The sequence below is a fragment of the Peromyscus maniculatus genome, chromosome 11 (genome assembly GCF_049852395.1).
Source record: "Peromyscus maniculatus bairdii isolate BWxNUB_F1_BW_parent chromosome 11, HU_Pman_BW_mat_3.1, whole genome shotgun sequence".
NCBI lineage: Eukaryota > Metazoa > Chordata > Mammalia > Rodentia > Cricetidae > Peromyscus > Peromyscus maniculatus.
In genome coordinates, this window is record NC_134862.1 from 26089573 (window position 1) to 26100609 (window position 11037).

Here is an 11037-nt window from a genome sequence, read left to right on the forward strand (position 1 = left end):
TAGCTGGCCTCACCCCTTACTGGAGACTTCAGGAGAAGAGCTGGCACTGGCCCCTCAGGGCAAAGTTTGCCATACAGAACACTCAGAAAAGATGGTCCCACACCTCACCACAGGCATGCACCTCACTGGCAGCACACAGCAGCTGACCCTGTAATCCAGGATGGATTCAGGTGAGTTGACACTGAGGGCATGAGAGCCGGATATCTGACCATGCACCCACTCTCCACCATGTGGTGGCATGGCTGAGAGAGAGAGGCCCTACCCTTCTCATGCATTTCCTTCAGTGTCAGGTGAGAGAGCTGGCCCTGGGGTCACAAGAGAGGGAGAGCTAGTCCTGAGCCTCATGTTCTCAGGGATGTAAGTAAGCCTTCCCTGAGGGCATGAGAGCAATAGAGTTGACTCTGCCTCCCCATCTGCCATGCAGTGGCAGGAATGAGGGAAAGATACCCACCTGTCCACCCCTTACTACATGTGATGGGTGAGAGAGTTGTCCCCAGAGTCATGAGAGTGAGAGAACTAGCCTGGCCCCTTACCAGATGCAGCACCAGCATCATGGGTTTTGCAGATGACCTAGCACTGACACTGTTTTTGGGGATTCAGATGAGCCAGCCCTGAGTTTATGAGAACAAGAGAGCTGAGCCCCCTGCTCTCATGTGCCCACCAGCAATCAGGAGAGAGGCCTGGGTAAAACAGACTCTGGTGATATAGGTGTGAATGGCACAGATCTGAGGACCTGAGAGGAGGAAAACTGACCCTGTTCCTTGTTGCAGGCTACATTGTGTGAGCTCTCCAAGATAATGCTCATGAGGAAAAACTGACAGACTCACCAACCTAGCCCACACAGGGGCTCTGAGTTGGCCCACCCCAACATCCATCATATCTATGAACTGTTAGAGCTTATGAAGGGGGTGTGTTGAAGGGGTTTATTCATTTTCTGTTTGAGGATATCATCATCTTCATACAGGTTGTCATAAGGTCCTTTTATTGTGACTCAGCTATGATGGAATGTTCAGGGGCTGTAGTGGTAGGGTTGCTGGACAATAATGGAAACATATTGTCCTCCCTATTGATTGTGTTTTTAAGCTGGCATCTAGGGATTTGGCACTAGTGTATGATAGGTCTAGGTGTGAGTCTTATGGTTTCTGTTGCTGTAAAGAGATGCCATGATCATGGCAACTCATATAAAGAAAAACATTAAATAGGGGTGGATCACTACAGTTCAGAAATTCAGTCCATTTTCATTTTGATAGGGAGCATGGCAGCATGCAGGCAGACATAGCACTGAAGAAGGAGCTGTTACATGTTGATCTGCAGGCAACAGGAAGTAGATTGAATGTCACACTGAGTGAAGCTTGAGAAAAAGAGACCACAAAGCCCACCCCCACAGTGACCCACTTCCTCCAACAAGGCCACTACTACTTCAACAAAACCATACCTTCTTTGGTACTATTTCCTTTGGGGGCCATTTTCTTTCAGACCACCACATTCTACTTCCTGGTCCCCAAAGGCTTGTAGCCATGTAATAATACAAAAACACTTTTATTCAACTTCAAAAGTCCATATAGTCTATTCCAGTCTCAACAACGTTTAAAAGTCCAAAGTAGGAAGCTTCTTCCAAGAGTTATGCAATTTCTTAACTGTCGTCCCCTATAAAATAAAAATAAAAACGTAGATAATATACTTCCTACATATAATGGCACAAATATACATTACTGTTCCAAAGGGTAGGGAAGAGAGCATAGTAAGGAACTACTGGGCTAAAGCAAGACCGAAAATCAGCTGGCCAACCTTCAAACTCTACATCTATGTCATGTCAAAATCCTCTTCAGATCTCCAAATCTGTTCAGCTTTGTTGACTGTAACAAATTTCTTTCTCTTGCATTGTTTTGACTCACTGCTAGCAGCTCTCCTCAGGAGGTACCCCACTAATCTGGCATCTCTAACATCTTGGTCTTTCTAAGACAAACCAGGCTTCAACTTCACAGCTTAACATAATGGACTCTCAATTAGGCCTCCATTCAGAGACACCCCTGACAAATGCCTGGCCTCAGAGGCTTTTCTTGGTCATTCCTCAATGCTAAAATCAGAACCATGAGACTGAAAGCTGCCACATTCTGTGCTTGCCATGATTGGAATATGGTCCTCTCGTTCAGTTACATATTCATCAACTTTCTGTTTTCTATGGTTAAGCCATGCTGGCCTCAAACTCAAAGATCTGCAAGCCTCTTTTACTGAATTCTGAGATTAAAAATATGCACCATGATACTGGACTCTAAGCTTTGCTTTAGTTCCTCTTCACAAGGTAGAAACTTAGCTGGGTGGGTTCTTGCCCTGAGTTCACCACTCCATATATTTTATTTCTTAATTTGTTTATCTCCTTCATTTCAGGACTTAGCCTCATTCTACTTCCTTGTGCTAAATTTCCCCTCAAATATTCTTCCTTGCTCAGCTGGATCCTTTTCATTATATATCTTCATTATTGTTAACACTGGTAAGCTCATGACAGATTCTATACTAGGATGTTTTAAGATTTCCTCTGACAACAAAATTAAGCCAAAACTCTTCAGACAAGGGCAAAGAGCAGCCACATTCCTCACCAAAATATCACAAGAATGATTCTTAGGCAACATACTAAAATTCTTCTCCTCAGCAACCCTTGTACCAACCTCTGACAGTTCAAATAATTATCAGCACCATTGTCTTCCATGCTCCTATTAAACTGGTCCATTAAGCAGTGCTTAAAGCATTCCACTGCTTTCCTAACCAAGATACCAAAGTCCCAATTCTTCCAAACAAAATTATGGTCAGGCCTATCAAAATAATGCCCCAGTCCCTGTTATCAACTTCTGTCTTACTGTTTCTATTGTTGTGAAGATATACAATGACTACAGCAACTCTTGTAAGAAAACATTTCATTGGGGTGGGTCACTCACAGTTCAGAAATTCAGTGCATTATCATCATGGTGGGGAGAATGGCAGGATGCAGGCAGACATGGTGCTGGAGAAGGAGCTGTTACATGTTGATATGCAGGCAACAAAAAGTAGACAGAGCGACACACTGAGCAAAGTTTGAGCAAAAGAGACCTCAAAGACCACATGCACAGTGACCTATTTGCTCCAATAAGGCCACGCCTACTTCTACAAGGCTCCACCTTTTAGGAGTGCCAGTCCCTTTGAAAGCTATTTTCTTTCAAACCTTTAATATGATATTTGATTTTGCTTTTTAGGGGTAGATATTTTGTTCCTTGGTTTCTGTTTCCTCTCTGGACTTTAGGAGAGTATGATGGTTAAGTGTTTTCTGCCAGGTATGGTACCTCAGGGTTCTAGGTAAATTATGTTTCTGGGTATTGGGAGCTGACACTTAGGAATGAGGGTATGTTGGGAGTTTTAAGGGATTAGGAAGATGGAGGAAAGTAGAGTGTTTCACAAGGATCTGCTTAATGTGCTTGGAATGGGGTTAGATCAATGAGAAGTCAACACAGAAGGTCTGGCCAAGAGACTGGAGGTTCATATCTGGAGAAACAGAAGAAGGAAACATTTCCAGTCAGCATAATTTCTTCCCTCGCTTGAGTGGCCTGCAGCAGAAAAAGCAACCATTTCAAAGGAGGTTAGAAAGTATGTGTGATCTGCAAAGGTAGGGAGTAGGCTGGGGGATTGGATTTGGAGGAGAGGATGAGGTGGTGAAGGTCTTTAGTTAGCCTCCGTGTTTCTCTGGACTTAGGCAGCTGGTGTATTTCAAGAAATGCCTGCTGCTGTTAGAAGACAGGATAATAGGATGGGTTAGATGAAAGAAGTTTGGAGGACAAGATTTTCTGGACACTTTGGGGATTCAGCCAGACAGTAAATAAAGAAAGCAACTGTTGTTCTGCTACCGGAATTGGAAGCAGCAGAAGGAAATGTGAATATTTGCCAAGACCTTTTAATTTTAAAAAATAATTTTTGTAAGCTTTTCAAATTGTTCCTCCTGTTTCTAGAAAAGGTCAATATATATATTTTCACTACCATATCCCATCTCCTTTCCCTCCTGCTCCCTCTGTTTGCTTTCCTATCATGTTAGTGTTTTATACCTTTTCATTTCCACTTGTGTTTTCTTAGATTTTGATTTCTTAAATCCTTCCTCTATCATTTTTTACAGTTTATTTCCTTTTATATTATTAGTGTTATCTGTTATTAGTGTTATCTGTAATCCATTCATACACTGAAATAAAAATAATTGCTTAATGAATAAGAGTAGATATTTGAAACAACCAATCCTAGCAAGAAATGTGCATCAGATAATAATGAGCTGCTTTGTTCTTATTCCTGACCTTAATGAGTTCTTCATGAGCAATGTGCCTTTCTAAAACTTTAGATTGTATTCGTGGGTTTTTCACCTCAATGCTAATTGAAAAAATAAAAATCTAAGTCTAACTTTGAGTTATTTTCAAAGCTTTGTTTCAGCTATGATACACTCTAAAACCTGTGAACACATCTTCCAACACTGAGGTAAAGGGAACTTAAACTAGCTGGGCTACTGGGACTCAGCTGTTTTTCTTAATCATTAACCTAAGCCACAGTCAACATGGCTTCTCAATAGAAACTCATGGGTTGTAGCTGTGTGACACTTCCTTGGTTTATTTTTCATCATCAAAACCCTATTTAAACAAACATTATTGTTATCAATTAGATAGTACAGTTTAGGAAGAAATCATCTTCATAATAATCAACATGTAAAAATTCCTAGCAGAACAGGATATAAACATGAGATAATCACACTACATTACAGACAGTGGGGTTTCCCCCCACCCATCCACACCATAAGAGATACCAGAGAAAGATGGCAGCAACAAACATGTAAAGGCACAGCAGAAGCAAATGACTTTCTGGAGTCTATGGTCTTGGGGCCTTGCCTATACAAGATTCATTCATCAGGGATTTTCTTCCTGATGGACTGACACCTGAACTTCAATTACCAGAAAGACAACCATTTGAAAAGACAGTATTTTAAAAAGATGGGCAGGTATAGTCCCATACCATAGACCTGTCTATTGACTTTGTATCTCATAAAGTAGTGATTTATAACGAGTTGGAGACATAAATACAAAATGTAAATTTTGAAAACTTTGGGAGAAATAGAGAGAAAAATCAAATTGCCTTAGCAATTCAAATTAATCTTTAGTGAATGTCCATATATTTCAGCCTGGTCTGGCACTGCATATTAGTATCTATGGATTTGATGTGAAAGGTTTGCAGAAACTGAACAGTAGTTGAAGACTTTCTGCCAATTTGATACAACGTTTTTTATTTATAAGGGGAATATGCTGAATAAATATTTTAGAACAAATAATTTCCCTGGGTTGCTATGAGACTTAAGGGACACATTTAATTATAGTTACATTATTCAAATCTTAGAGGATCTTTTAATAAAAAAACTCATAGACAAATATCATGGTGAAAGCTGAAAGATCAGAGAAGCAGAACAGCTAGCCACTAGTTCTTACCTCTACAAAATCTTCAGCCTAAAGATAGTGAGTTCCTGTTTCCTCATGCCTTATATACCTTTCTCTGCCCAGACATTACTTCCTGGGATGAAAGGCATTTGTACTTCCCAGTACTGGGATTAAAGGTGTATGCCACCATTGCCTGGCTCCTTTTCCAGTGTGGCCTTGAACTCATAGAGATCCAGATGGATCTGTGCCTCCTGAGTGATAGGATTAAGGGTATGTGCCACCACTGCCTGACCTCTATGTCTGATAGAGGTTTTAATAGCTGGTTCTGTCCTCTGATGCTCAGGCAAGTTTAATAGAGTACACAGTATATCACCACATAGGCACCCATTTTTTCTTAATTTAATATTACAATTTGACAAAAAAAAAGTGTCATAATAGCTATGGAAAGATAATAAAATCTAAGTCCATACTAAATATATACTTGTTTCTATTTGTTAATTTAATTTTTATTATTCTGAAATTGGTCATCTGTACCTATGATTTTTAAAATGCAATATTTCAAAATTTAACTCAAAATACTTTTTAAATACTAACATGCGTGCTTGTTATATTTTTCTTTTTGCTAATACAGGAAACTCAACTTGCAAAACTACTTATCTCAGACTAACTTAAAGTAGCACAAAGGGCTAAATATAAACAAAAGCCTCCTGATTCAGCACATTTTTAGTTCACTATAAGACAGAAAACCTTAGGGTAAAGGATTATTGCCTTCTGGCAGAGAGCTATATTGAATCCTGCTTATTTGATTAGAAGCTGATATTGAAACTGGCTCTGGAGAGTTAAATGGCTCTTTTAGGAACTGACATTCTGAGTCATGAAAGAAAACGGTGCTAAGCAAGAAAGCATGTAAGCCAGTGATCTCCACAGCATGATGAGTAAATTATATTTACTGATTTCATTAACAAAAGGCCCTTGAAAACAAGGTCAAAAATGAAGCCAGAAGGAGAATTGTAAGTGGAAAGCATAAAGTTTCTAGGAAACTACATAGAAAAGATTGATTAACTTTCAAAATTATACCAAAGCATTCCATATTTCAGGCAGTCCATGTGTCTCACAGAGGGCTGTGAGAATGTCTTGTTTTCACTCTATTTTGTTTCCTTTCTTGTCCTATCTTGCATTTGTTATTAATGATTATATTGCCTTTTCTTCATTATACTCATATATTCATTTTTGTGTTTGTTTTAAAATACTTTGATTCTAATATTTTGATACTTAGTCTTAAGTATGAATATTGTTAGATGGCAATTTATTATTATTATTGTAAAATTCTCTAGCGCTCAGATATTGATAAATGCAAAGAATGAGGTGAATTATTTTTATGGTGTAAATTTGAGTCCTCCACAGTATCCCAGAGGGAAACTGAAATTGTTGTGGTAATTTTATAGGTGAGAAAGCGAAACAATAAAGGTAAGTTATTTCTCAAGTTACAAGGATATAAATTTTAAGATAAAAAAAAACTGTGATGAAAAATATGAGAGTTCATGAATTTAAATTTAATACTCAAAAGGCATAATAAAGTTTAACTGTCAACCATTAATATTATGACTATTAAAAATATGAATAATTCATAAACTACAATATAACATTTACAAAGAAATTTTCTATCAGCTTTTTTAATTAAGGAATTTTCTATCCATTTTAGTTATCAACCACAGATCCCCCTCTCTTTTCTCCTCCCACTCTTCCAGACTTCCCCCAACAACCTAACCCCCCATTACTTCCTCCAACAAGGTGAGGTCTCCCATGGGAAATCAGCAGAGCCATGTCCACTCAGAAAAGGCAGGTCCAAGTCTCCTCCCCTGCATCAAGGCTGTGCAAGGTATCCCATCATAGGCAGTAAGCTCCAAACAGCCAGCTCATGCACCAAGGATTGATCCCAATCTCCTTGCCAGGAGGACCCTCAAGCAGATCAAGCTATACAACTGTCTTGCTTATGCAGAGGGCCTAGTCCAGTCCCATTGAGGATCCACAGATGTCTGTCCAAACTTCATATGTTCCCACTAGTTTTGTTTGGTTGTCTCTGTACGTTTCCCCATCATGATCTTGTTGCCCCTTGTTCATAGAATCCCTCTTCCCTCCCTTCAACTGGACTCCAGGAGCTCAGCCTTGTGCCCGGCTGTGGATCTGGAGAAAGGCCCTATGATGAAAGGATATTCACCAACCTGATTACTAGGGTAATCCAGTTTAGACACCCTCACCACTATTTCTAGTAATCTAAGATGAGGTCATTCTTGTGGATTCCTGGGGACTTCCCTAGCATGTGGTTTCACTCTATCCCCATGAAGTCTCCCACTATCATGGTATTTCTTTCATTGCTCTCTCACTTCATCCCTTTTCCAACTCGACCATCCTGTTCCCTTATGTTCTCATCCTCCATCCCCTAGCCTCCCTTACCTCCTGCCATTCCCAGTTTACTAATGTTAATCCTACCTATCCATGAGCATGGGAATTCTTTCCATTTTCTGATATCTTCTCCAATTTCTTTTTTCAGGGACTTAAAGTTCTTGTCATACAGGTCCTTCGCTTGCTTAGTTAGAGTTACCCAAAGGTATTTTAAATTATTTGTGGTTATTGTAAAGGGTGATGTTTCTCTGATTTCTTTCTCAGCCTGTTTGTCATTTGAATATAGGAGGGCTACTGATTTTTGTCAGTTGATCTTGTATCCTGCCACATTACTAAATGTGTTTATTAGCCGTAAGAGTTTCTTTGCTGGATTTTTGGGGTCACTTATATATACTATCATGAAATTTGCAAATAGTGAAAGTTTGACTACTTAACTTCCATTTTGTATCCCCTTGATCTGCTATTGTTGTCTTATTGCTCTAGCTAGAAATTCAAGTACTGTATTGAATAAATATGTGGAGAGTGGACAGCCTTGTCTTGTTCCTGATTTTAGTGGAATCACTTTGAGTTTCTCTCCCTTTAATTTGATGTTGGCTGTTGGCTTGCTGTAAATTGCCTTTATTATGTTTAGGTATGTTCCTTGTATTCCTGATCTCTCCAAGACCTTTATCATGAAGGGGTGTTGGATTTTGTCAACAGTCTTTTCTGCATCTAGTGAGATGATCATGTGTGTGTTTTTTCTTTGAGTTTGTTTATATGGTGTATTACATTGACAGATTTTCCTATGTTGATCCACCCTTGCATCCCTGGGTTGAAGCCTACTTGATCATGGTGGATAATTGTTTTGATGTGTTCTTGGAGTCTTTTCCCAATATTTTATTGAGTATTTTTGCATCATTGTTCATGTGGGTATTAGTCTGTAGTTCTCTTTCTTTGTTGCATCTTTGTTTGGCTTGGGAATCAGGGTAATTGTAGCCTCATAGAAGGAGTTTGGTAACATTCCTTCTGTTTCTATTGTGTGGAACAATTTAAAGAGTATTGATATTAACTCTTCTTTGAAGATCTGGTAGAATTCTGCATTGAAACTTTCTGGGCCTGGGCTTTTTTTGGTTGGGAGACTTTTAATAACTGTTTCTATTTCCTAAGGGTTTATTGGTCTATTTAAGTAGTTCATCTGGTCTTGTTTTAACTTAGGTATGTCTTACCTATCCAGAAAATTGTTCATTTCTTTTAGATTTTCCAATTTGGTGATGTACAGGTTTTTGAAGTATGACCTGATGATTCTCTGGATTTCCTCATTGTCAGTTGTTATGTCTCTCTTTCATTAATGATTTTGCTAATTTGGATGCTTTCTGTTTGCCTTTTTGTTACTCTGGATAAGGGCTTGTCTATCTTGTTGATTCTCTCAAAGAACCAATTCTTTGTTTCATCGATTCTTTTTATTGTTCTCTTTGTTTCTATTTTATTCATTTCAGCTCTCAATTTGATTATTTCCTGGTGTCTATTCCTCCTGGGTGAGTTTGCTTCTTCTTGTTCTAGAGCTTTTAGGTGTCCTGTTAAGTCACAAGTGTGAGATCTCTCCAGCTTCTTTATGTGGGCATTTAGTGCTATGAATTTTCCTCTTAGCACTGCTTTCATGGTGTCCCATAAGCTTGGGTATGAAGTATATTCATTTTCATTGAATTCTAGGAAATCTTTGATTTCTTTCTTTATTTCTTCCTTGAGCCATTGGTGATTCAGTTGAACATTATTCAGTTTCCTTGAGATTGTAGGCTTTCTGTAATTTTTGATGTTGTTGAAATCTAACTTTAAACCATGATGGTCTGATAGAATACAGGAGGTTATTCCAATTTATTTGTATCTGTTGAGATTTGCTTTGTGACAGAGTATGTGGTAGATTTTAGGGAAGGTTTCATGGGGTGCTCAGAAGAAGGTATGTTCATTTTTGTTTGGGTGGGATATTCTGTAGGTATCTATTAAGTCCATTTGAGTCATAATATCAGTCAAGCCCCTGAGATACCATCTTACACCTGTCAGAATGGCTGACATCAAAATCACCAAGGACAGTTTATTTAGGAAAGGATATGCAGAAAGGGGAAGACTCCTCCATGGTTAGTGAGAGTGTAAACTTGTATGGCTCCTCTAGAAATCAGTATGGTGGTTAAAACAGAAAATTGGGAATCAACCTACTTCAAGACCCAGCAATACCACTATTAGGCATATATCCAAAAGATGCTGAATCATACCACAAGGACACATGCCCAACTATGTTCATAGCAGCATTATTAGTAAGAGCCAGAATCTATAAACAACCTTGGTGCCCCTCAACCAAACAATACATAATGAAAATGTGTTACATTTACACAATGGAGTTACTACTCAGCAGTAAAAAAGAATGGCATCATGAAATTTGTAGGCAAATGAGTGGAACTAGAAAAAAATTCATCCTGAGTAAGGTAACCCAGACCCAGAAAGACAAACACACTATGTATTAACTCATAAGTGGATGTTTGATGCAAAAGAAAAAATAACCAGGGCACAACTCACAACCCCAGAGAAGTTAGGTAAAAAGGAGAACTCTAACACAGGAAAGGCAAGGAGGGCCACAGGAAGGGGAAACAGTTAAGATCTTCTGGGTAAACTGGGATGGGTTATAAAAAAAGAAGGGATGAGAGATGAAAACATGAGGGATTAAGAAGGCCCAGTTGTCAGAGGGATGGATAGTGAGAACAATGAAAGAGATATCTTGATGGGGGAAGCATTATGAAGTTAGGAAGAAACCTGATGCCAGGAAAATTCCCAGGAATCCACAAGGATGACCCCAGCTAAAACTCTTAGCAATAGTCATGGGGGTGTCTAATTTGCCTTCCCCTCTGATCAGATTGGTGACTATCATAATTGTCATCATAGAACCTACATCCAGTAACTGATGGAAGCACATGCAGTGATTCACAGCCAAAGACTGGACTGGGCTCCTGGAGTTCAGTTGAAGAGTGGGAGGAGGGAACATATGAGCAAGGGTGGGTCAAGAAAATGATGGGGGAAACAACAGAAACAGGTGACCCAAACTGGTGGGAGTTCATGCACTCTGGACTGACAGCTGGGGTACCTTCATGGGACCGAACTAGGCCCTCTGATTGTGGGTGACAATCGTGTGGCTTGATCTGTTAGTGGGTCACCTGGTAGTGGGATCCGGACTTATCCA